Source organism: Gracilinanus agilis, chromosome 3 (genome assembly GCF_016433145.1).
Source record: "Gracilinanus agilis isolate LMUSP501 chromosome 3, AgileGrace, whole genome shotgun sequence".
In the NCBI taxonomy this organism is placed as follows: Eukaryota; Metazoa; Chordata; class Mammalia; order Didelphimorphia; family Didelphidae; genus Gracilinanus; species Gracilinanus agilis.
In genome coordinates, this window is record NC_058132.1 from 112613421 (window position 1) to 112636450 (window position 23030).

The following is a 23030-nucleotide window of genomic DNA, read 5'->3' on the forward strand; positions in this document are numbered from 1 at the left end:
CTGGCTTGAAGGGCAGGTAGTCTTTTAGAGTTCTTTGGGCATAGTTCCAAATTGCCATCCAGAATGGTTGGATCAGTTCACAACTCCACTAGCAATGCATTAATGTTCCAATTTTGCCACATACCCTCCAACATTCATTACTCTCCCCGCTATCATTTTAGCCAATCTGCTAGGTGTGAGGGGATACCTAAGAATTGTTTTGATTTGCATTTCTCTAATTATTAGAGATTCAGAACACTTTCTCATGTGCTTATTGATAGTTTTGATTTCTATCTGAAAATTGCCTATTCATATCTCTTCCCATTTATCAATTGGGGAATGGCTTGATTTTTTTTTATACAATTGATTTAGCTACTTGTATATTTGAGTAATTAAATCTCTGTCAGAGTTTTTTGTTATAAAGGTTTTTTCCCAGTTTGTTGTTTCCCTTCTGATTTTGGTTGCATTGTTTTTTTTTTGTACAAAAACTTTTGAATTTAATATAATCAAAATTATTTTTTTATATTTTGTATTTTTTCTAACTCTTGCTTGGTTTTAAAATTTTCCCTTTCCCATAGATCTGACAAGTATACTATTCTGTGTTCACTTAACTTATTTATAGTTTCCCTCTTTATATTCAAGTCATTCACCCATTCTGAATTTATCTTGATGTAGGGTATGAGATGTTGATCTAAACCTAATCTCTCCCATATTGTTTTCCAATTTTCCCAACAGTTTTTGTCAAATAGTGGATTTTTGTCCCCAAAATTGAGCTCTTTGGGTTTATCATACACTGTCTTGCTGACGTCACTTACCCTAAGCCTATTCCACTGATCCTCCCTTCTGTCTCTCAGCCAGTACCATACCGTTTTAATGGCTGCTGCTTTATAGTATAGTTTAATATCTGGTACTGCTAGGCCACATTCCTTCATGTTTTTTTTTTCATTATTTCCCTTGATATACTTGATCTTTTGTTATTCCAGATGAACTTTGTTATAGTTTTTTCTAAATCAATAAAAATGTTTTTGGTAGTTTGATAGGTGTGGCACTAAATAGGTAAAGTAATTTGGGTAGAATGGTCATTTTTATTAGTTAGCTCGTCCTACCAATGAGCAATCAGTGTTTTTCCAATTGTTTATATCTAGTTTTAATTGTTTGGAAAGTGTTTTGTAGTTGTGTTCGTATAATTCCTGTGTTTTTTTTTTTTTTTGGTAGATAGATTCCCAAGTATTTTATATTGTCGAAGGTGATTTTATTTTATATTTTTAAACCTTTAACTTCTCTGTATTGGCTCATAGGTGGAAGAGTGGTAAGGGTGGGCAATGAGGGTCAAGTGACTTGCCCAGGTTCACACAGCTGGGAAGTGTCTGAGGATGGATTTGAACCTATGACCTCCTGTCTCTAGGCCTGACTCTCAATCCACTGAGCTACCCAGCTGCCCCCCGTCTAGGGTGGTTTTAAATTGTATTTCTCTTTCTAACTCTTGTTGCTGTGATGTGTTGGAAATATATAGAAATGCTGATGATTTATGTGCATTTATTTTGTATCCTGCAACTTTGCTAAAATTGTTGATTATTTCTACTAGCTTTTTAGTTGATTCTCTAGGGTTTTTTAAGTAGACCATCATATCATCTGCAAAGAGTGATAGCTTAGTCTCCTCATTGTCTATTTTTTTTAAACCCTTACCTTCTGTCTTAGAGTCAATACTAAGTATTGACTCCAAGGCAGAAGAGTGGTAAGGGTAGGTAATGGGGGTCAAGTGACTTGCCCAGGGTCACAGCTGGGAAGTGTCTGAGGCCAGACTTGAATGTAACCTCCTGTCTCTAGGCCTGGCTCTCAATCCACTGAGCTACACAGCTGTCCCCTTAATTGCCTATTTTCATACCTTCAATTTCTTTTTCTTCTCTAATTGCTACTGCTAGTGTTTCTAGTATAACGTTAAATAATAGAGGTGATAATGGGCATCCTTGTCTTATTGGGAAGGATTCTAATTTATCCCCATTGCATATGATGCTTGTTGATGGTTTTAGATATATACTGTTTATTATTTTTAGGAAAGGTCCTTCTATTCCTATATTTTCTAGTGTTTTCAAAAGGAATGGATGTTGTATTTTGTCAAAGCCTTTTTCAGCATCTATTGAGATAATCATGTGGTTTTTGTTGGTTTGCTTGTTGATATCGTCAATTATGTGAATGGTTTTCCTAATGTTGAACCATCCTTACATTCCTGTTATGAATCCCACCTGATCATAATAACCCTTGTGATCACTTCTATTTAAGATTTTTGCATCTATGTTCATTAAGGAGATTGTTCTGTAGTTTTCTTTCTTTGTTTTTGATCTACTTGGCTTTGGAATCAGTACCATATTTGTATCATAAAAGGAGTTTGGTAGAATTACTTCTTTTCTTATTATGTCAAATAGTTTGTATAGTATTGGAATTAGTTGTTCTTTGAAGGTTTGATAGAATTCACTTGTGAATCCATCTGTCCTGGGGATTTTTTCTTAGGGAGTTCTTTGATGGCTTGTTCAATTTCTTTTTCTGAGATGGGATTATTTAAGTATTCTATTTCTTCTGCTGTTAATCCAGGCAATTTATATTTTCATAAATATTCATCCATATTACCTAAGTTGCTATATTTATTGCCATATAATTGGGCAAAATAGTTTTAAATGATTGCCTTGATTTCCTCTTCATTAGAGGTGAGGTCTCCCTTTTCATTTTTGATATTGATGATTTCGTTTTCTTCTTTCCTATTTTTAATTAGATTGATTCAGTACTTTGTTAATTTTGTTTGTTTTTTCAAAGTACCAGCTTCTAGTCTTATGTATTAATTCAATAGTTCTTTTACTTTCAATTTTATTGATTTCTCCTTTAATTTTTATGATCTCTAATTTGGTTTTTAGCTTCGGATTTTTAATTTGTTCCCTTTCTAGTTTTTTAATTTGCATGCCCAGTTCATTGATCTTTGCCCTTTCTAATTTGTTAATATATGCATTCAAGGATATAAATTTCCCCTGAGTACTGCCTTAGCTGCATCCCACAAAGTTTGGTAGGATGTCTCGTTATTGTCATTCTCTTCAATGCAATTATTGATTGTTTCTATGATTTTTTCTTTAACTGGTTTTGGAGAATCATCTTAGTTAATTTCCAATTACTTTTTAATTTGCCTGTCCATATGCCATCCCTAATTATAATTTTTATTGAATTATGATCTGAAAAGGTTACACTTATTTCTGCTCTTTTGCATTTGTTTGCAATGTTTCTATGCCCTATTACATGGCCAGTCTTTGTGAATGTACCATGTGCAGCTGAAAAGAAGATATATTCTTTTTTGTCCCTATTTATTTTTCTCCACATATCTATTAAATCTAATTTTTCTAGGATTTCATACACCTCTCTTACCTCTTTCTTATTTATTTTTTGGTTTGATTTATCTAGATCTGAAAGAGGAATATTTAGATCTCCCGCTAATATGATTTTACTATCTTTTTCCTTCTGGAGCTCTGCCAGTTTTTCCTTTAGGAATTTGGATGCTATACCGTTTGGTGCATATATATTGAGCACTGTTATTTCCTCATTGTCTATATTGCATTTTATCAATATGTAATTACCTTCCCTGTCTCTTTTAATCAGATCTATTTTTACTTTGGCTTTCTCAGAAATCATGATTGCCACTCCTGCCTTCTTTTTCTCATTTGAAGCCCAAAAGATTTTGATCCAGCCCTTGACCTTAAACCTGTGTATGTCCACCCGCCTCATATGTGTTTTTTGTAGACAAAATATGGTAGGATTTTGGTTTCTAATCTACTCTGCTATTTGCTTCCGTTTTATGGGCGAGTTCATCCCATTCACATTCAGAGTTATAATTATGAGTTGTGTATTTGCCAACATTTTGGTATCCTCTCCTAGTTCTACCTCTTCTTCTTACACTATTTCCTTTTTTTTAAAAATTGAAACATTTATTAATATTCATTTTTACATGATTCATGCTCCTACTTTCCCCTTCACCCCCCACACTGCCCCCGCCCATGGCCGATGCACATTTCCATTGGTTTTGTCATGTGTCCTTGATCAAGACCTATTTCCAAATTGTTGGTAGTTGCATTGGTGTGGTAGTTTCGAGTCCACATCCTCAATCATGTCCACCCAGACCCATGCGTTCAAGCAGTTGTTTTTCTTATATGTTTCCTCTCCTGCAGTCCTTCCTCTGAATGTGGGTAGCGTTCTTTACCGTAAATCCCTCAAAATTGTCCTGGGTCATTGTATTGCTGCTGGTACAGAGGTCCATTACATTCGATTTTACCACAGTATATCAGTCTCTGTGTACAATGTTCTTCTGGCTCTGCTCCTTTCACTCTGCATCAGTTCCTGGAGGTCTTTCCAGTTCACCTCGAACGCCTCCAGTTTATTATTCCTTTTAGCACAATAGTATTCCATCATATTCCAGCATATACCACAGTTTGTTCAGCCATTCCCCAATTGAAGGACATACCCTCCTTTTCCATTTTTTTGCCACCACAAAAAGCACAGCTATAAATATTTTCATACAAGTCTGTTTATCTATGATCTCTTTGGGGTACAGACCCAAGAATGGTATAGCTGGATCAAAGGGCAGGCATTCTTTTATAGCCCTTTGAGCATGATTCCAAATTGCCAGCCAGAATGGTTGGATCAGTTCACAACTCCACCAGCAATACATTAATGTCCCACTTTTGCCACATCCCCTCCAACATTCATTACTCTCCCCTTCTTTCATTTTAACCAATCTGCTAGGTATGAGGTGATACCTCAGAGTTGTTTTGATTTGCATTTCTCTAATTATTAGAGATTTAGAACACTTTCTCATGTGCTTATTGATACTTTTGATTTCTTTACCTGAGAATTGCCTATTCATGTCTCTTGCCCATTTATCAATTGGGGAATGGCTTGATTTTTTTATACGATTGATTTAACTCCTTGTATATTTGAATTAGACCCCTGTCAGAGTTTTTCGTTATAAAGATTTTTTCCCAATTTGTTGTTTCCCTTCTGATTTTGACTACATTGTTTTTGTTTGTACAAAAGCTTTTTAGTTTAATATAATCAAACCCATTTAATTTACATTTTGTAATTTTCTCTAACTCTTGCTTGGTTTTAAAATCTTTCCTTTCCCAGAGATCTGACAAGTATACTATTCTGTGTTCACTTAACTTATTTATAGTTTCCCTCTTTATATTCAAGTCATTCACCCATTCTGAATTTATCTTGGTGTACAGGGTGTGAGATGTTGATCTAAACCTAATCTCTCCCATATTGCTTTCCAAATTTCCCAGAAGTTTTTGTCAAATAGTGGATTCATGTCCCAAATGTTGGGCTCTTTGGGTTTATCATACACTGTCTTGCTGATGTCATTTACCCCAAGTCTATTCCACTGATCCTCCTCTCTGTCTCTTAGCCAGGACCATATTGTTGTGATGACTGCTGCTTTATAGTATACACTATTTTCTTTTAAACCAGTGGTTTGCTTTATGCCTTAACCCTTGTCCACTCTATTGATTTACTTCCCTTTCTACCCTCTTGCTTCTTATTCCCCTCTTTTTATTTTTAAGGCCTAATGAATTCCCTCCCTCTTCCTCTTCCCTCACTTTTTTTGACCTCCACACTCCCCTATTCCGCTTGGTTTATCCCTTTTGACTTTCTCAGTAGGATTGGAGAAGAGTTTTATATCCCAATGGATATAGCTACTCTTCCCTTTCAGGCTTAATTACACTGAGAGTAAGGTTTAAATATTACCTTTTAATGCTCTCTTCGTCTCCTTCTTATAATAGTATTCATCCCCTCCCCTCCCATGCCCTCTTTGTGTGTAATCGAATATCCTATTTTTCTTATTCCTTCAAGATTCTCTTGGTGTCCTCTCTTATTCACCCCCCCCCCTTTTTCCCACCCTCCCATATCATCTTAGACCATTTAGTATTCCAACCTTTCCCTATGAATAATTCTTCTAATTACTATAATAGTGAATACTATAATGGTGAACAGCGTTCACTACAGAGAATTATATATAGCATTTCTCCACATATGAATACAAATAATTAGATCTTATTGAAGCCCTTAAAGAGGCAAAATTTTAAAAATATGAGTTTTCGTACTTTCCCCTCTTTCTTATTTACCTTTTCATGTTTCTCTTGATTTTTGTGGTTGGATATCGAACTTTCCATTTAATCCTGGTCTTTTCTGTGCAAATACTTGGAAATCTTCTGTCTTGTTGAATGCCCAAACTTTCCCCTGGAAGTATATGGTTAGTTTTGATGGGTATGTGATCCTTGGTTGTAGATCCATTTCTCTTGCCTTTCTGAATATCATATTCCCAGCCTTATGGTCTTTTAGTTTGGAGGCTGCCAGATCCTGTGTGATTCTGATTGTTGCTCCTTGATATCTGAATTATCTCTTTCTGGCTTCTTGTAAAATTTTTTCTTTTACTTGGAAGCTCTTACATTTGGCTATTATATTCCTGGGGGTTGTCTTTTCAGGGTCTAATGTAGAGGGTGATTTATGGATCCTTTCAATGATTATATTGCCCTCTTGTTGTAGAACTTCAGGGCAATTTTGCTGAATAATTTCTTTTCGTATGGAGTCCAAATTTCTATTAATTTCTGCTTTTTCAGGAAGACCAATGATTCTCAGATTGTCTCTTCTAGACCTGTTTCCTTGATCTGTCACTTTCTCATTGAGATATTTCATGTTTCCTTCTATTTTATCAGTCTTTTGTCTTTGCTTTATTTGTTCTTGCCGTCTTGAGAGATCATTAGCTTCTAATTGCTAGCCTTTAGGGACTGGTTTTCCGCTATAATCTTTTGGTTTTCCTTTTCAATCTGGTCATTTCTGGTCTTCAATTTACTTGCCTCACTTTCCAATAGTGAAATTCTGCCTTTTAAACTGTTATTTTCTTCCCAGATTCCCACTTCTCTCATTAAATCTCTTCCATTTTTCTCATGATCTCAGATTTGAACTCTTGAAGAGCTTGTGACCAATTTTCATTTTTTGGGGAAGGTTTGGATGTGATTACTTGTTTGTTTACCTCTGCTGTTTGCTCTGTTGTCTGGATTTTTTCTGTGTAGAAGTTGTCAAGTGTTAAAGATTTCTTCTTGATCTTTCTCTTGAGGTTCTTGTGCCTGGCTTGCCATTATTATTTCTTTCTCAATTAGAAGACTATGTGTGGCAGACAGGTTTTTTGCTTATCCTATTGAGCTGTGGAGCAGTTTTGGTCTGAATCACAGCACTGTGCGCCCTCTTAGCTTTATCCTCACACCCTGGGTCTGTCTGTGCACTTTAGGCTCCTCAGGTCTCAAGTCTAGTTGTTCTCAGGGTTTAGCCTCCTGGTGGTTCCCTTGCTTACTCCTCTGTCCGAAGTTCCTTCTACAGTTTCATGGTGCTGCTTCTACAGTCATGCACCCTTCTGCACAGAATTCCCACCCAAGGTCTGTGTCTGTGTGCTCAAGGTCCATGTCCACACCTGGGAGTGTGCTCAGTGTCCGCACCTGGGCTGAAGGTCTGTGTTAAAAGTCCACGAGTTCTTTAGCCTCTTAGTGTCTTAAGTCTTGCTGCTCTCAGGAGCAGGCCCTGGTGATCCCAGGTAGCTGCAAAGAACTTAATGAATGCCCTTATATCATGGAAATGCCCCAATCCCATGTACCTTCAACGCTGTGCCCTGTTGTGGGGTTCCTTCATTTGTGTGGCTTTGTTTTTATGTCCTTTTGAGGAATCCTATATATGTGGGTTAGGAGAGGTTAAGCAGCTGCTTCTACTCTGCTGCCATTTTAACCCGGAAGTCTGTAGACAGAGTTTCTGTTGCAGTTGTTCTAATTGACTTCCTAATTGGTATCCTGGTTTCAAAATTTTCACTTTCTAATTCATCCTTCGTGAAGATGCCAAAGAGCATGTTCAGTCCATGTCAGTTTCTTCCTTTACAAACTCTAGTAACACTTTCTTGTTTCTAGGATAAAATGTAAACTTCTTTGGCTTTTAGGTTTTGGCCAGTAAGCATATAACTACAGTTGTGGCAGCCATTGTGCTAAGCTCCAAAAAAACAAAGAAAGAATAAAACAGCTCTAGCCCTCTTTGAGTTCATGTTGTAATAGAGGAGACAACCTATAAATCACTGGGTACATACAAGATAATATATAGAGTATGTCGAAGTTATTATTAGAGGGCAATGCACTAATCATCAGGATCCATTTGGAAAGCCTTCTATATAGAAGGTGGGATTTGAACTGTCTTGAAGGGAACAGGGAAGTCAAGAGGCAAAAATGAAGAGGGGAAACCATTTTAGGCATGGGGACAGTCAGTATGAAGTAGAGGGACAGACTGTAGAGTGTTATGTTTCAGCAACTAACTATTAGAAGGCAGTGGGACTGGGTGGTAGAGGATGTGGAAGGGACTAAAGTATAAGAAGATTCGAAACACAGGAAGGAACCATGTTATGAGACCAGTTACAGGACAATTGATTGCTTGATTAGGCAAGATAGGTTTCATTAGTCTGGTGTGTTTAGAAGTCAAATTGCAAGGGATTAGGGAGTGAGATGGGTTTCGAGAAGTAGAGCAACAATGTAGACTATTTTTAAGTAGTTTAACAGTTAAAGGAAGAACACATTTAGGAAAATTGCTTTGAGAAGATGATAGTCAAAGGAATTTTTTTTTTTTAAGTAGGAAACACTTTCCTTTCCTGTTTGTAGGTGTTTATAGGCGTTAGGAAGAGCCAGCAGAGAAAAGTGATTAAAGCTGAATAATATGTCAGAATGGTCAATGGAGTGAGCTCTTGAAGGGGATAGTGGTATGGAAACAGGAGTACCAATGGAAGCAGGGTTAGTCTTGGCAAGAAGAGATTTTTCTGATAATGGAAGAAAAAGAGGGAAAGATGACTGGCTGCAAAGACTTTGAGGAGTAGAGGGTAGATGGCCTTAAATTTTGAGAGAGAATAATGTTTGGAATGTCTGCTGTGAGAAATGATAGGAAATCAAAACAAATAAAAAGTTTTCATCAAAATGGGGAGCATGCAATGAATCCAGTTACTTCAGTTTTTTCGCTTTATTTCCAGCAGCCCTTCTAACCTAAGGGGTAAGAGTAGAACTATCAGATGGTGAAAGAGATTAAAGGTTCAAGAATTAGCTAGATGGGAGGAAGTGGTGCTAAAAGAGTTAGAGTTAGTTGCAGTTTATTTTATCCTAGAAACACTAGGAAGCGACTAGTTTTGTTAAGGAGGAAACTGACTGACTAAACATGCTCTTTAGAAAGTCTCTTTGCTATCTTCATGGAGGATGAATTGGAATGGGGAAAATTTTGATGCTTTGAGGCCAATTGAGAGAACAATTGCAATAGTAACTAGGTGAAGATCTGTATGAAAGTGTTAGTTATGTAATTTAGGAAGTTAAAATACTGAAGTATTTGCTTGGTTGTCAGTATTTCTAAATATACTTTGCCTTTAACCTTTTCTTGAAATTTGGTATTGGTGGTAATGGCAATAATTTGGTCAGATGAACTTGTTAGAAGAAAAAGTTTTGCTGTCTCTTTTTAGATTTGCCTCTTTTTAGAAGTATTGTATCTAGAAGAGAAATTATTTTCTTTGATAATGTTTTTAAAATTCTGAACTTAAATACAGTAAAAGGAACATTTTAATATACCTAACAGAACACAAAGAAAGATATGTGAAATTCAATCAATTTCATGTTGTTTTGCTTTTTTTTAAAGCCATAAAATAATTTCTACTTATTAATTGCTTCAAGTCTTGTGGCATTGTGCTTTTTTCTAAACTTTATTCTCTTTTTTTCTCATGCATTAAAAAAAATCAATGGCACTCATTTTCTTTCATTCCTTTTTTTTTTTGGTATCATGATTATTCCTTCCACTCAAATTCATTTGCCTTCCAGTGTTTTCTCTGAATTCTTATGGTTATATTTCAAAGTTCCTACTCATATTTGGTCTTTTCATCAGAAATTCTCAAAAAGTCCTGTATTTCATTAAAGACCAATTTTTACCCTTGTAGGATTATCCTCAACTTTTCATGATAAGTTATTTTTGATTGTTAGCCTCTATCCTTTCCCTTTTTTGTAGAAGCTTCTAGGCCTTCCAGGTCTTGTGTGAGCTGACTGGGGTTTCTTGTGTAAACTGAGGGAGACCAGAATTTAGAAGTAAAGCAGGCATCTTTTTTAGGTACTTTTGATGTGCTGAGACAATTTAATGGCATAGCTTAGTTATGTTTCTGTGTCCTTCTTTCTCCTCCCCTCCCCATTTTTTTTTAAAAGATGGTGAGATTGTTTTATAGCAGAGATGGATAAAGAGGTTTTTTAGGGGACTTGATCTTCCAGAAGTGGGGAATGCTAATGGTAAATACACAGAATTGTGGAATGCTGAAGGTAAATACACAGGATGAGGAATGCTAGTAGTAAATGCACAGAATGAGGAACGTTTATTGTAAGTACACAAAATGGGGAATGCTAATAGTAAATATAGAGCAGGCTCAGGAAATGCTAAAGGTAAATACACAAAAGGGAGAATGCTGATTCTTGGAGCAGGCCCCAACCAGGCCTCAACCACATTCTAACTGGTTAGTTCTGATTGCTATTTTAGGTGAGTTCCAGGGTTATAGCTACAAAGAATTTGGGCTGGAGTTAAAAGGCAAAACTGTCTGGGAGGGAGAAAGTGGTCTTTCAGACATACTTGTTCTTGGTATCATAGAAGGGCAGGAAAGTCTGAATTTGAGGAATGTCTAGGGAATTTTTACATTTGGTACTTGTACTACTTTTTTCTAGTTGCTTATAATATTTTTTCTTTTATATGAGAGCTCTGGATATTTGTTCTCACATAACTGGTACTTTTTCTTTTGGAGTTCCATTCAAGAGAGGTGATCAGTATATTCTTTCTCTCTTTATCTTCTGGTTCTAGTAGTTGGGCAGTTTTCATTTATGATTAAGAAAAAAGATATATGAATGCACATAATATCCAGGCTTTTTGAAAAATCATGTTTTTTGAGGAATCTAGCTGTTCTTAAATTATTGTTCCCTGACCTGTCATTGTTTTTGAAATTAGATATCTTTTATTTTCTGCTATTTCTTCAGTTTTCTTATTTTTTGATCTAATATTTCTTATTGTTTTATGGGGTCATTGATTTATGTTAGATCTGTTCTAGTTTTCAGAGAATCCATTGCTTGGGTAAGAATTATCACTTTCCTCTAACAAGCTAGTCTTGTTATAATTTTTCCCCATAGTTTTAATTTCATTTGTTTGTTCTTTCTTTTAAGTATTCATATATTTGGGAATAATTAAGTTTTATTGTTTGAGTCTCTCTGCTCCCAGTTGTAATATAGTTACTCTCTTCATTTTGGGGACTAAGAGATCTGCAACAATTTTTTCCTAACTAATTAATTAATTATTTAAAAAACTCTTACTTTTCACCTTAGAATCAATACTAGATATTGGTTCCAAAGTAGAAGAGTGGTAAGGGCTAGGCAATGGGGGGTTAAGTCGCACAGGATCACACAGCAAGGAAGTGTCTGAATCCAGATTTGAATCCAGGACCTCCTATCTCTAGGTCTGGCTCTTAATACCCTGAGTTATCCAGATGCCCCCTTTACAGTAAGTTTTTAATAATGATTGTCTTCTTTAGCTTACTCATTTCTCCAACTTTAGTCCCTGAATTGAGGTTTGGTGCCCGGACGAGTCTCTTTCTGTGTCTGTGCTTTTGGTTGTAGTGGTCTATCCTGTTTTTTTCCCCAGTGTCACTTTTATTTCTGAGTCTTCCTCCATCCATGAGGTTAGATTGCTACATCTTCAGATCTCTGTAGGTCAGGACAAAATGGTAATCTTTGGAGCCTTTGGTTCCCTAGGCAGTCCTGGTCTTAGCTGTACTGCTGCAGTGGTTATTTCTTTTGCTTAAGGCTTCCAAGGACCTGTTATGGCTTTCTAACAACACTTCGGCTTTCTTGGGGGATGCTTCCACTCTTTCCTATATAGGGAAGTATCCTTGTATAGAGACTTGTTTGGTTACATGTATCTTTGATCATGGTGAGAGGCTGCTGGCTTATTTGTTTGCTCTGGCCCCCTTTTATATTGCCTGTAGTCATTTGACTGGTGTTTTATGCATTTCTGAGGTGGAAAAAGTAACTTACTGTAATTTCTCATTTGATTTTTTTTAATCATTTTTTTTCTGATGGGAATTTCCAGTTTTTGCTGGGGTAGGTAGTATATGGAAGCTGGGCAGTCTGCCTTCTGTTCAGGCAGGCAGGCAGCCAGCCAGCTGTCTTACTTGGAATTTCTGTAGCTTAACACTTAAGAAAATTGAACATCAGTAGTATAATCAGTTTCATTTTAGTTGGTTTCATAGTAGATAATTAACATTGCTTTGTTTTGATAGTACTTTCATGAGAATCTTTGAAGAAACATGTTGTGTGCCTAGCATTTTCTTTACATTTTGGATATATTACATATGCTTAAAGGACCCCTGTCCATATCTTTGTGCGAGATCAAGATGAGGTTTCACTCAGTGTGCTAAAATAGGCCTGTCTTGCTTTTTTCTAATATTTTAGATATACCTGCAACCACAGTCTTGCCATTAATCCCTTGATTTGGACATGTCTCCAGTCCATCTTCTTTTTATGCCATGTATTTCTTTGATGACATCTTTTACTTCAGTTTTTCTTATAGTTCCTTATTGGTTGTGCCATAGCATGCTCACTTTCATTATGTGCCTCTTCATTGCCCTGAGAATGTTACTTATATTTAATTTGTCAGAGATTATAGTGTTATCTGATGAACTACCATTTCATAACATCAGTAGAATATTAATATTAGGAAGATGGCCATGCCTTTGCTTTAGGTAGAAGTTTGGAGTTCTTAAAGGAACTTCACAATTTCTCAAGCAGTCTATCTGCTTTCTCTGTTAAATTTGGGTACAATTAATTGTTCATCTTTATTGTCTAATGGAGATCTTTAGCAATATCATTTTTGTCTCACTGTATCTATGTCTTTCTAAAGCAGTCTTGTGTGATCTATTTGAATTTTGATGAACAAGCTCTGTAATTGTCCATCTTGCTGCATATCTGCCCAATAAATATTTTTTAATTTACTTTTTTCCATTTGTTAATAAAGTCATATTCTTTTGAGTGGTTTCACATCTTTTCTAGGAAGCCTTACAGTGTTCTAGGGTTTGATGCAATCATCGTAATGTCATCTGTAAACAGTTGCCTTTGGAGTACTCTCTCTTCAGTTTAGATTATGCACTGCAGTCTCCTCCGAGACAAGTGTTGAACATTTTTTATACTTCAGCTGATTTTTTTTTTGCACATGGTTATCTCTGTATCTTAAAAGAAATACTGAATAATTTTGATATAAGTATGGATGGGAGACACCATCTTGGAAAAGTGCCTTTAAGATAAGGTTTAACCCTTCCAAATAAAATATTTTAAAAAAGCATAACAGAAGTAAGCTTAGTGAGATGTTGCATTCATTATCTAAACAAGAGTCATATCTCAGTTAATTTTGTAATGGTAAACATGTATTTCACTTTGGAACATTGTTTATGGAATCTTCCCTGTTCCTCATTATCCTCATAGAGGATGACCTTTGTAACAAAATTAAAATAGAAGAATATATTTAAAGATATTAGGGTTTTATTGTAATCCATATTGGTAATTATAGCCACGTGCCTGATAAGAGCTCATTCAAATTGCTGTGCCATTATCTCTCCTCATCTGGCTCCTTCAGCAGGAAAGAGTAAGTACCAATCAAGTCCTGAATCTTTATACCTCTGTCTTCGTAATCACACTTCCTGTCCACCTCATTACCCAAGAGGGATCATGGGAAATGTAGTTTTGAAAGAATCCTAAATGTCCACAGGAAGTTTAGACCAGAGACCTCAAGATCCGTTCAAGGACCCCCAAGTTTCCAATATCACACCTTGAAGAATATGTTGGTTATTCTCATAAACATTTTAAATATATAGAAAAGTAAACATTTAAGTTGGTAGTTATTGATTTTTTTCCCATTGTCTTTGCAGTATCAATAAGGTCCTTTGCTCCACCCCCACCCTCCCACTCAATGCCTTTGGCATTTTCCCTTTCATTTGTCTTAGAATCCCTCTCATAAAGCCCTTGTGATTGTGTTATTTCCAGCACAGATTTCCTTTTTGTATGCTTGGTTTAATTATCTTCCCATTTTTGTTTGTTTTGTTCCTTTCTGCTTCATCTACTAGTATATCTGTAACAGTGATGATAGATATAAGTACTGTGACTCTACTTTCTTCAGTGAAAAATGTTATTTAAAATCTTTGGCAATTTTTTCTTATTTTGTCCTCCCTTGGTTGAATTTATTTATTTTAGTTGAATCTCTCACAAGCTTTCTTTAACTTTTCCCCTTTATTGCTTCTTTCTTTTTTATGAAATGATATTTCTTATAATCTTCCATAGTCCTTCTATATAAGTTTTTATAAGCAAGTTTATATTCTAAACTGGTGTGGCCTTTGACTGTCAGTAAAATAAATCACATGTTTGCTAATACTTTTTAAAGACTTTTGGTTTTCTTCTTGTGGTGATTAATTTATGTCAGTTAAAGTTCCCTATAAAATTATTGTAGTTTGTCTATGGGCTGACTTCTGCTTGTTTCCCATTTTTCATCATTATAAGTTGTTTAATTAGGTAAATATGGAAATTATTTTAACTGCTTGTGTTTTTCTCATTTTTATTCTTTTTTTTCTGTCCTAATTTTGATCTTTGCCATCTGAAATTGGTGAGCTAAGCAGAGATAGCTTAATTAGGTAATGCATTTCATATCACTAACATGTAACTTTGTATCTTAAAATATGTAGCAGTTTGAAATGTTATTGTGTGATAGTGTATTGCTAATCCTTTGTATGCATCTTATGCACATTCTCTTCTGATAGACTGACCAGATATTTAGTTTACAATTGTTCTTAACTGCAAAATGTACATATCACTCAACAAAAATAAAGTTTTAAAAGACGGAAAAGACAGTTTTTCTAGTAGCTTCTGATCCTATTCTCAGAGATAAATGCATGACAATAAAGTGTGAAGTTTTTTTGTAGTCTGCATTATCTCTCTTAATCCTTATAGCTGTCCCATATTTTTCAATATATTTTCGCCAGCCTTATCTGTACTTACCATTGCATTGGAGCCATAAAGCATTAACAATGTGTCATGATTTAGTTTTGAGCTCTTATCAAGTTCTTCATAGAATTTACCTGTTCATCTTCTGCACAGGGCTTGGTCCATAAGCTGTATTAATATTCATAGTGAGCTTTTTTGTAAATAATCATGAACACTGTGTCAATAGAAGATGATCAGCTAGGTATTATAGTGTACACTTATCTTCCATACTGCTGGGAAATAATAGGCTGTTAAATTGCTTATGTTTGAGAGTTTTGAGCTGCAGTAGTGCTAAAGATGGGCATATAGCCACACTAAGTCTGGCATCAATGTGATGACCACTTGGGAATAGGTGGAGGTAACAACCTACCTAATGAGGGATGAATCTTCCCAAATTGGAAATGACTTTCATGCCAATCAGCAATGGGGTCTATGCCATGAAGGGTCATTCTACTTCCAGCTTGAATGAAAAAGGGAAATGCAGTCCTCCTCTCACACTAAAAAGAAAAAAAAAGATCAATTATTGCATTATATTTTTGTCTTCAGGAATATGCTAAATCCAAGTCTTTTAATTCCTTTATTTGCCTCTCCAGGGATAACCTTTGAGCCATCCTTCCATTCAGTTGTAACATTTCCTTTTTCAGGTGTCATTTCTATTGAGAATGTCACAATTGATATGATTCTCTTCATGTCCACTTCTGGATAAGGATCTCATATTTAGATTAATAGTAACTTAAGTTAAAATTTGTACATGGTCTGTGATGCTTAGTATTCTGCCCGTTGGGCTAACAGCACTAATGGCCATTTTTAATTTTTCTTTGTTTTATGGGTTGATACGGACAGGTAATTTATCAATATGTGACCAGACTATTTGTGATGAGCATTTTAGTTTTTAGTTACATTGGATGTTGGAAAGCAGATTCATTTTATTATGGGGGAGGAGAGTGAGAGTAGGTATACTTGAAGCCTCCATGGAATTGACCACAAGGGATGTGCCAGTAGCCAGTCAGAAGGTAGAAGATTTTGCATCTCCCTGTTCTCTATCCAAAGCCTTTTGTGTCTATCACAGCCACCTTTCTCTTGCCTCTCCCACCCACTGGCTTGTCTGGGATCCTTAGAAAGATTATAGCCTAACTCAACTCAGTTATGGGCAGCTACTATGCTGGTAAAGTTCTCGGGACTTTCCTTCTTCCCTCACCTTCCCTTCTTATCTTCATACCCACAATGGTAGATTCTTGAGGTAATGATCAGGAGTAAACCACCTCACATCTTTCCCTTTTTTTTTTCCTTAGTGGAAAAGAATAAGTATAAGAAGATGAACCCATATGGATGTGATGTAATTGCTTTATCTCTTCCCCCTCCCTGTTGCAACTTTCCAGTGAGGATATCACCATTCTTCTAGTCTCCCAAGTTCTGAACCTCCTGCTGTCCTTGACCCCTAAGTTCTCACCATACCTCACATATCCAAAGTAGTTGCCAAATCATGTGTTTCTACCATCACACTATCTCTTGTATCCATCCCCTTTTTCGTTCTCATTGAATGAATATTTCAGTTGAGTTGCTCATGACCTCTTTCCAGGATTATTATAATAGCTTCTTAAATGGTCTAAAGTCCTCCCCCATGCCAATCCATCCTCCATTCTGCTTCCAAAGTGATTTTCCTAAAATATAGATCTGACCATGCTACCTGCTAACCTTCTAGTTCACTAAACTTCACTGGCTTCTCTGACTCTAGGATTAAATAATATTCCATTTTCAGCTCATCTTTTAAAAATTTCTATTTTTTGGTGTTGTTACATATATTATTAATATAGTACTACATGCTTATTAGCAAATAAGTAAATATACATATATTGGGGATATGAGCTTAAAATTTGTTTTATTAAGGAAGGGTAAGATCTGTTAGGTGGAAACTGTCCTAGAGTTTCCACTCTACTAGGATACTCAACAGAAACCTAGCATCACCTTTCTGCCATTATAAGGCATCTTTATGTGATTTTCCAAAAGTTTGAGATGCTCCAACTTTGTTGGCATATTTTATAGAGTTTTTAAGTAAGTTTTTAAGTTTTTATGTTTTTTACATATGTATGTGTTGGCCATTGCTGTAACTTAAGTATAAGTGCTGTGGGTTATTTGATATTTTCACTTTTATTCTTCTCTAGAATGTTGTATAGTTTTAAAATTCAAGTTTCATTAGTAGCTTAATTGCTCCTTCCTTCCCAGAAAGAAATCTTTGTCAGCTGTTTTCTAAATCTGTACAGCCTGTTCATGGAATATAGTCATGAATACTTTAACACTTGTCTCCCAAAATTGTAGCAGTTTGATCCACATTTATGGATTCTATAGAAATAAGTTTCAAGGCCAGAGCTTCTTTATGGCCACATTAGTTGGGAGAAACACTGCTATAAAGAATGGAATATTGAGGATACTAATGAAAAGGGGAAATCCCCAGTTTTCTTTATAATTTCAGCAGTACTGTTCTTATTTGGCTTCTTTGGCTACTACTTTTTTTTTAATCCATACCTTCTATCTTAGAATCAGTACTGTGTATTGGTTCCAAGGTAGAAGAGTGGTGAGGGGGTAGACAGTGGGGGTTAAATGACTTATTCAAATTCACATACTTGGAGTTACATTGTAGAAAATGTAAAAATTTAAGAATGCCAGCAAAAAATTAATCTAGCATCCATCCATCAGAGATATAAAATTTATTACTTTGAAAGATAGTATGTTTTTATTAATTGGACAATTCTTGAAAGTTCTTATAATGAATGAATACCCTGCTGTATGTCCTCTGTAACTTGTGCCTTCTTGTTCTATTTTTTGTTTTCTGGAGATGTTCATTACAAAAACTACTTTTTTTTAATTGTCTTTACCACTTTTCACAAGTCTCAGCCCATTATGAATGTTAGTTTTTCTGATACTGCTCTTGGGAATATGTGCCACTGTTTCCTATACCCTTGGCTATATGTCAGTCTTTTCATGATTTTTATATATTCTTTTCAAATCTAAGATATTGAGATAACTCCTTGTATAGTCACTGGCTTTTTCTCCTATTTCCTTTTTTTTCTTCCTGATTAGGATTATTATTCACAGTTATATATATATATATATACATATATATATATGTGTGTGTGTGTGTGTGTGTGTGTTTTATATTATATGTATATACACACACACATAAATATAATAATTATTTAACTTTTTAAAGGCTCCTTGACTTTTATTTTCTTGTAGGGTTTCTGTTCTTGGGTATTCTTATACTTATCTTTGATTTGAGTTTTTGGAAATCTCATTTCTTATGGGACCATAGCATCATACTTAGAGCTGAAAGGGATCTAAGAAGCCAATCGTCTCATTTATGAGGAAACCGAGACTGAGAATGGTTAATCACTTGTCCATAGTCACATAGTTAATAAATGTCAGGCAGGATTTGAACTCAGATCTTCCCAACCCCACCAATTCTTTGCTTTATCTTTTATATTACCTAGTTGTTCTCTAGTTTTCTAGTTAAGGTACATTTCTAACAGTGAGAAGCATTATTAAATAGTAGATAGTATGGCAACTTTTGATCCAGGAAAACCTGAGTGCAAGTCTCATCTCTCTTTGACATATATTGCCTTTATAACTCATGGGCAAGCAGTGCTTGAAGACTGTATAGGTTACTGAGAGATGCTGAATTATAGCAATGAAATCACAGATTTTGTTACATATCCCAACATTCCTTTCTTTCACTCTATGATGATGATGTCATTTTCATTTTAATGTTCATTTAAGGTTTATTTTTGTAATAAGCAGTTCATCACAGATTAGAAATAAGTAGCAGATTGCCTTGTTACCTTCTGTTTTATGTAGTTACAGGATCATAATATTAGAGTTGAAAGGGAATTTGAAGATCTAGCCACTATTTTACAAATGAAAAATTGAAGCCCAGAGAAGGTGGGTGACTCGCCCAAAGTAATCAATAAGACAAATCAAAAATGTATTACAAAGTGGTCATTTAAATTATTGATATATTTACTTAAAAGTTAAATTAAAATTTATTTAATTTTTTCCATCAATTACATGTAAAAATAGTTTCCAACATTTTTCAAAGAATATTGAGTTTTGAATTCTTTCCCTCCCTTCCCTCTACTCCTATTTAGATGGCAAGCAATCCTATGTGTAATCATGCAGAACATTTTTCCATTTTAATCTTTCCGTGGAAGGGAACTCAAATAGGAAAAAAAGTTAAGAAAGAAAGTGAAAAAAAGTTTGCTTTGAGCTGGATTCAGACTCTTAACAGCAAACCTTTTAGATACCTTAGAGATCAAATGCTCAAACTACAACCCTTATGCTACATGTAAACTACTCCTTTCTCCTTATCCCCCACCTTACTCCAAACAGAGGAGGGAGGAAGTGCTTTTAGGCTGCTAGGCAGAGGGATAGCAGAAGTGAGGAATGTCATCAGGCACATGGAGAGGAGAAAGGGAGCAGCCTCCTCTCACAGGCTCTGGCATGTGTGCCATAGATTTGCCAATATTGCTCTAAATTTCTTTTTTTTTTTTTTTTTTTTTTTAACCCTTGTACTTTGGTGTATTGTCTCATAGGTGGAAGAGTGGTAAGGGTGGGCAATGGGGGTCAAGTGACTTGCCCAGGGTCACACAGCTGGGAAGTGGCTGAGGCCGGGTTTGAACCTAGGACCTCCTGTCTCTAGGCCTGACTCTCACTCCACTGAGCTACCCAGCTGCCCCTAAATTTCTTTTTTTCTGAAGCAGTTGACATTTCTTATCACAAGACTTTTTGGGATAGTTTTGAATCATATTCATAGTATAGTTGTTATGTTTATAGTTATTCATTGTACAGTATTCCTGTCACCATGAACAATGTTCTTCTGGTTTTGTTTATTTCATTCTGCTTTAGTTAATGTATGTCTTTCCAGGTTTTTCTGAGCTCCTCCTACTTGTCATTTCTTATAGCACAATAGTATTCCATTATAATCATATACTATAATTTTCTCAGCCATTCCCCAATTGATGGGTCCTCTATCACTTTCCAACTACCCCTCCCCCAAAAGAGTGACTTTAAATATTTTTATACATATAGTCCCTTCTCCTTTCTTTTTTTTTTTTATCTATTGTGGGATACAAACTTAGTAATAGGATTGTTGGGTCAAAAGGTATGTACTGTTTTATAGTCCTTTGGGTATAGGTCTAAATTGTTCTCCAGAATGATTGTCACTTTACAACTTCCCCAACCATGCATTCGTGTTTCAACTGAATGATTGTCACTTTTCAACTTCCCTAACCATGCATTCGTGTTTCAACTTTTCCATATCTCCTCCAAGCTTTGTCATTTTCCTTTTCTATCATAATAGCCAATCTGATAGGAGTGGGTTTATAGAGAGCCAGCTCTATATGGTAGGGGTCCTGAGTGGCATTTAATGGTGTCAGATTGAAAAGACAGGAAACAGAAAATGAGAACAGCCAGACTAGTGGTTAGCTCATAGCTGCTCCAACTGCTATGGAGTTTAGAGTTTATTTATATACTGGTTTCAAACAAAGAACACAGAGAAAGAATCACAGCTGTGAAGGGGTTACAAATCATACAAAACCCATTAAAGTCTAAAAAGTAGAGGGATAGGTACAGGGGCAAGGGCCAAATTCCAACCACCAATTAGTAGGGGGTTAATTCTTGGAGCAGAAATATATTTCATGGAGATTTTTACTAATTGAGGCCTGTCTTCCTGATTTACAGGATTGGACCTGGTCAGATAAAGTCTAGTCTAGCTTTTTCTGTCTAGGTCTTATCTAAGTAATATATTTTTTAGAGTTCGGGTTTCTTAATTATCAAGGAGAGAAATTATTAACTCAGTAACTGTTGGTCTGCTAAGGACTCAAAGCTTTCCAAAAAGAATATTGAGAAAAGGTGGGGATCTAAAAATGAGTCAAAAGGGGAGTCTCAGATTTTTACCCTAGATGGCCCATTCTGTCCGCTACCTGACATGCAGTGCAGAAAAAATCATACACACAATTTTACTTGCTGATGATTTTGTAATGGGATCCAGATAAAAATATCTATTACAGACTCTATTTCTCTAAATGACTCCCAATAGCCTCTTGGAGGGGTCAAGTTGTTTTTGGATTAACCAACCTGCTGGTACCAGAGCTTTTCAGGGCTCAGGTGACCAGGACCAAACACAAAGACTGCCTCAGCCTGTATTGGTCACGTAGGGAATCCAGATAACAGGCCCTATCCTGACCCTATTTCTCCATTTGGCTCTCTACATGGGTTGATATCTCAGAGTTGTTTTAATTTACATTTCTCTAGTTAATAGTGATTTAGAGCATTTTTTGGCATGACTAGAGAGCTTTAATTACTTTGTCTGAGAACTGCCTGTTCTATATCCTTTGACCATTTGTCAATTTGAGAATGACTTGTATTCTTACATATTCAGCTCATTTCTCATTTCTCATCATTTGAGAAATGATGCCTTTACTAGAGAAACTTGTAAAAAAAATTTTGCATCATTATAATTACTGGGTATTACTCTCCATCCTATTTACACCTGTTTAGTTTCTGACCACCACTTCCCCCAATTTGCTTTTTTCTATCAATCCCACCTCCCTATTCTCTTTTTCTCTTCTCCTCCTACTTGGCTAGGATAAGATAGCTTTCTGTACCCAATTGATTGTGTTTGTTCTTCTCTCATTGAGTTAATTCTGATGAGAGTAAAGTTTACATGCTTCTTTCCCCATCTTCCCATAAATGCTTTTTCACGATTCTTTTATGTATGATAATTTACCCCGTTCCGTTTTTCTCTTTTCCCTCCTCCTAATGCATTCTCTTTTCTCATACCTTAATTTATTATTTTATATCATTTCATCATATTCAACTCATACCCTCACCCTCTGTCTATGTGCATACTCCTTCTAACTGCCCTCATAATGACCTCATAAGTTCTTAGGAGTTACAAGAATCCTCTTCCCATGTAGGGATATACATAAGTTTAACCTTATTGAATTTGGTTTCTTTTGGTTTCTCTTTCCTGTTTACCTTTTTATTATTCTCTTGAGTCTTGTATTTGAGGGTCAAATTTTCTATTCAGCTTTGGCTGAATTTCATCAAACTGGCCTTTTTATCAGAATCAGACAATATGTCCAGATTGCTGAAGGTCCAATATTACCACTATATCTTTCTTCCTTGGTATTAAAAATTCTGTTTTATTTGATAACCTTGGGCTGGTTGAGGTTGTAATGGGAATAGTAGTAATAGTATAAAAATATGTATTGTCTCAACATAGAATGTTGCTTCTCTTTTATGAGGGATATCTTTTAAATAAGGCTTTTTCTTTTATTGTTATAATCCACTCACCAAAAACAAAACAAAATTAAACAAAATTCTTCTAATTTTAAAGAGCACAAAAACCGAGCACTTGAATTCAAATTTATTTTGAATAATTTTTGTTGTTCCTTTTTTTCAGTTGTGTCCAACTCTTTATGACTCTTATCGAGGTTTTCTTGAATTCAAATTTATTTTGAATAATTTTTGTTGTTCCTTTCTTTTAGTTGTGTCCAACTCTTTATGACTCCTATCGAGGTTTTCTTGGTAAAGATACTGGAGTGATCTGCTGTTCTCCAGTTTATTTTGTAGATTTTGAAACTGAGACAAACAGGGCTAAGTGACTTGCCCAGGGTCACACAACTAGTATGAGGTCAGATTTGAACTTTGGTCTTCCTGACTCCAGGCTTAGCACTCCATCTACCGTATTACCTAGCTGCCATATTTCCAAATAATATATTAGGGATATTTATATATTGTTATTCTTCTTAATACATTTCTCTCATTAACTACTATTCATAAATTAGATTCTCCTTTTCATTTGTTTTCCTTATCTCTCCTGTCCCCTTAAATATATCTTTTCCCCATAGTATCTAGTCC

The 23030-nt window shown here is 35.5% G+C and overlaps 1 protein-coding gene across 2 annotated transcripts in view; it reads left to right on the forward strand.

Moving 5' to 3' along the window:
- Positions 1-23030, forward strand: part of TMEM135 (transmembrane protein 135) — a 386383-nt gene that overhangs the window by 18030 nt on the left and 345323 nt on the right. The window lies entirely within an intron of this gene.